General features: G+C 45.8%; 1 pseudogene; it reads left to right on the top strand.

Annotated features, from left to right (window-relative positions):
* The first annotated feature begins 3,536 nt into the window (after window positions 1-3,536).
* LOC135534949 (hatching enzyme 1.2-like) lies at window positions 3,537-4,413 on the top strand (annotated as a pseudogene).
* Window positions 4,414-4,694: the final 281 nt, after the last annotated feature.

The following is a 4,694-nucleotide window of genomic DNA, read 5'->3' as shown; positions in this document are numbered from 1 at the left end:
AAACAACCTTACTACATAAAGATGTATTGTAAGTTACTCTGGTAAAAGTTGCTAAATGACTCAAATCTAAATATAATTCAAACTGAATTTAAGTCAATATAATATATCTCAACAAAATGTTCATTTTCTGCTCATGGAGTCTGTTCTCGCAGAGCTCTCTGCCTCCTGTTTTCAAGGTGAACATTTCAGGGCAAACTCAGTCAAGTCAGTTTATCTCTCCCTGTGATTTCACTCCTCCGAGGTGATCCCCTTCCAGACAAGAGAGTGTGTGTGTAAGAGACAGGTTACAAGCCCCAAATGGCCACATATTCCTTATAGTGCACTACGCTTGACCAGAGACATACAGTATGGACCCTGGTCAAAAGTAGTGGGATTTGGGATACAGCCAGAGAGTGTAGAGCTGGCATGTGGGAGCCTGGACAGCCCACACAAATACTCCTGATCTATGTCTGTGTGTGCAGTCATCAGACAGAGCACCACAGTCTGTGCTTTGTACCAAACACACACTCTGTCATGAAGATGAACCTCCCACACACACACACACACACACACACACACACACACACACACACACACACACACACACACACACACACACACACACACACACACACACACACACTACTACTCTAGTCAACCCTGTAACTTGAACAAAAACCCATCAGATGTGCATTAATACTCATATCTCTGACAGGTTGAGGGAGGCTTGCTAATACACAGTCCCTACAAGATCCAATATTGATAATGATTTGGGAAACTCTACAGCAGGGGTGTTCAACTCTTTACCCTACGAGGTCCGGAGCCTGCTACTTCTCTGTTCTACCTGATAATGACTTGGGAAACTCTACAGCAGGGGTGTTCAACTCTTACCCTACGAGGTCCGGAGCCTGCTACTTCTCTGTTCTACCTGATAATGATTTGGGAAACTCTACAGCAGGGGTGTTCAACTCTTAACCTACGAGGTCCGAGCCTGCTACTTCTCTGTTCTACCTGATAATGACTTGGGAAACTCTACAGCAGGGGTGTTCAACTCTTTAACCTACGAGGTCCGGAGCCTGCTACGTCTCTGTTCTACCTGATAATGATTTGGGAAACTCTACAGCAGGGGTGTTCAACTCTAACCTACGAGGTCCGGAGCCTGCTACTTCTCTGTTCTACCTGATAATGACTTGGGAAACTCTACAGCAGGGGTGTTCAACTCTTAACCTACGAGGTCCGGAGCCTGCTACTTCTCTGTTCTACCTGATAATGACTTGCACCCACCTGGTGTTAGTTAGTTTGCACCAGTATAGGCTGTTTAGGTTTTCTTGTTATGTTTATTGTTTTTGTACTGTTCGTGTTCTTTTTTCATTAAACATGAATCTAAATAGCCACGCTGCATTTTGGTCCGCCTCCTTCACCAAAAGAAAACCGTTACAGTAGTGCACTACATAGGGGAGGGCTAGTCAAAAGTATCGCTCTACAGATGCTGTATCTTAATTCGATCCTCCTATTGCAGGAAACTTCATGCACAGCAGGAAATGCAAACTTGCAGTGTATTCAAGGATGGTAATTTCCACTTTAAAATTTCAGACTTCATTTTCCCTTATGAAAATGTATCAACCACCTACAAAAATGTCCATGAATTATAATCCAATTTGTAAGTCGCTCTGGATAAGAGCGTCTGCTAAATGACTTAAATGTAAATGTAAATGATAATCCACATTATAATTCATTTTTCCTGTTGCGCACGATTCTCTTCCTGGTGTAGCAAACGGGCTCACATTAAGATCCTACATCTGTATCTAGGGAATATGGTGGCATTAGAGACCATAGTCTGTCTTGATCATCTCACTCCCATGGATGTTATATGAATCTCTGTATGTGATAAGAGGGGTGCTATCTGCCGTACCACAAGAGGAGAGTCAACCCACAGTCGTTTAACTAAGCTTGAACATGACAGCGGTGCAATGAAGACATATTAACCAGGTTACTAAGGAGTACAAAAATCAAAGGAAAAATAAATAGAAGCTTTGCACTTGTTGATAAGGTAGAATAATTTAAACAAACTTAACACGGGTGGCTTTTAACCCTTAGACTACTAGTCATTTCTATGTGAATGTACCATTAGGGAGGGTGAGTAGAGTAGAGTGATGGTTCACCATAGGGAGTGTGTAGCTTTCAGCCATATTCAGATCTTTATCCTTGAAGTGCAGTTGATCCAAGGTCGTCCCTCACACTGTGTAGCTTATTCAGTGTGAAGCAGAACGATGGAGACAGTGTCTGTATGTCAGGCCCATGGACATACATCAGGCCCAGTTCTCCTCGCCCTCTCACCTCAGGCGGGATGAATGAAGACGAGGAACTGTGGTTATGTCTGATGATGTGGTGTAGGAAGGAGGAGCGAGCGATCAGTGTGTGGCACACACATGTAGATAAATACTGGAGGATGAATTACAGTATGTGAGAAAGAGAGAGAGAGAGAGAGAGAGAGAGAGAGAGAGAGAGAGAGAGAGAGAGAGAGAGAGAGAGAGAGAGGGATATGGGGAGGGAGAGAGAGATGGAGAAGGAGAGGGGGAGGGAGAGAGGAGAGAAAGGGCAAGGGGTGAGAGGGCGAGAGAGAGAGAGGGAGAGGGAGAGGGAGAGAGAGCGAGGGAGGGAGAGGGAATGAGGGAGATATACACAGAGAGAGATACTCAGCCTCTTCTCTATCTGTTGTGTACTCACCCACTCCGTCACCACCCACTTACACCATTCACAATCCTCAACCATTTTAGGATCTCTGCAGTGCTGCTATGGGGTCTAACAGAATCAAAAACAGCATTCCTGTCCCTCCACTCTTCCATAACCCTACAAACACCAGCCCCAGACACACAGTCTATGTGTATCCAGTACAATGTATTCAGCACAGCTAGGATTGGAATGATTGGGCATAAGGCCTTTAAAACGCTGTATTAACGTAAACTGGATTATTGAATGAAATGAAATTGTTACCACTTGTGGACTATACAGTATTGTCTGTCCTTTACCATGTTTCTAGTCACTAAGACTTCAATGCCTCAACCAGGCTACAGTGGCCTCAGAGTAGGGCAATTACAATCAGAGTTTCTGGTTTAGGAATGTGTGGGGAGAGTGTCTGGTCTGGTGGTGGCGCATCATAAAGACTGTAGCAGCATAGCTGGACAACTCCTACAGCTCTGGTATAGATACATTACATTACCTGAACAACTTGAATAGACACGGCTAACTACTCTGTCTGAAGATTACGTAGTCATTCTGAATTACCCATACATGCATCAGTACAGACGTTGGTTGATATGAAACTGATACAACTTTCAACTGAACAATGGGAACAGTGAAGCATTTGCTACTTTGGGTACAGAGAGTGATGACCAGCAGGTTCAGCCAGTTCAAGGCTGGATTGGCACGAGTTGAGGCTTCTGAGAATGTTGTGTCCTGTGTCATCTGGGTCTGGTCAGGCATCCGGCTGGCCGGTCTGTCCCCCACAGCCACAGCGAAAGAGGACACCCAAACAGTCTCTCCAACTGCTAAGAAAAATGGCCTACCTTCTTTCTCTCTCCTTCTTCCTCCTCTTCCTAGGACTCACACAGGCCCACCCTCTCCAGCTTGATGAGAAGGATGAGATGGTCTTCACAGAAGACCCAGATGATCTGGTGGACATCACCACCAGGATCCTGAGACCAACAATGGCACCACAGAGATGCTGATGGAAGGAGACGCCATGGTCCCCAGAACCAGGACTGCCATCAGGTGCTTGTGGTCCAACAAATGTCTCTGGGAGAAGAAGAAGTCAGAGAACCTCGCGTGCGGTTCCTTACACGCTCAGCTCAGATTTTGACTCTACTCCCAGGGGAAGATCAAGCACGCCATGAACACCTTCCACACCAAGACCTGCGTGCGCTCGTCCAACGTAGCAACCAGAGGGACTACCTCAGCATCGAAAGCAGATCCGGCTGTTCTTCATGGGTTGGAAAACCGGAGGTAAGCAGCTCGCATCCCCCGAAAAAGGAGGGTGTGTTTACCACGGTACCATCCAGCACGAGCTGCTCCACGCTCTGGGTTTCTACCACGAACAGAACAGGAGAGTGACCGCGACAAGTACATCAGGATCAACTGGGAGTATGTTGAACGCGGGGAGGAGCCCAACTTCGACAAAGAGGACACCAACAACCTGGACATTCCCTATGACTACTCCTCCGTCATGCATTATAATAGATGGTCGTTCAGCACTGTGTATAGGAAGGAGACGATCACTCCTATTCCTGACGCCACTGTGCCCATCGGACAGAGCTTGGGGATGTCTGCGATCGACGTTCAGAGGGTTAACAAACTCTACAGGTGTTAAAGGGAGGGAAAGGTTGGAGCTGAATCTGATGTCGGAATCTGATGTCGGAATCTGATGTCTGAATCTGATGTCTGATGTCTGAATCTGATGTCTGAATCTGATGTCGGAATCTGATGTCGGAATCTGATGTCTGAATCTGATGTCTGATGTCTGAATCTGATGTCTGATGTCTGAATCTGATGTCTGATGTCTGAATCTGATGTCTGATGTCTGAATCTGATGTCTGAATCTGATGTCTGATGTCTGAATCTGATGTCTGAATCTGATGTCTGAATCTGATGTCTGAATCTGATGTCTGAATCTGATGTCTGATGTCTGAATCTGATGTCTGAATCTGATGTCTGAATCT

Source organism: Oncorhynchus masou, unplaced genomic scaffold (assembly GCF_036934945.1).
Source record: "Oncorhynchus masou masou isolate Uvic2021 unplaced genomic scaffold, UVic_Omas_1.1 unplaced_scaffold_4219, whole genome shotgun sequence".
Classification (NCBI taxonomy): domain Eukaryota; kingdom Metazoa; phylum Chordata; class Actinopteri; order Salmoniformes; family Salmonidae; genus Oncorhynchus; species Oncorhynchus masou.
The sequence above is the reverse complement of the archived record's forward strand: the minus strand, read 5'-3'. Positions and strand labels throughout refer to the sequence as shown.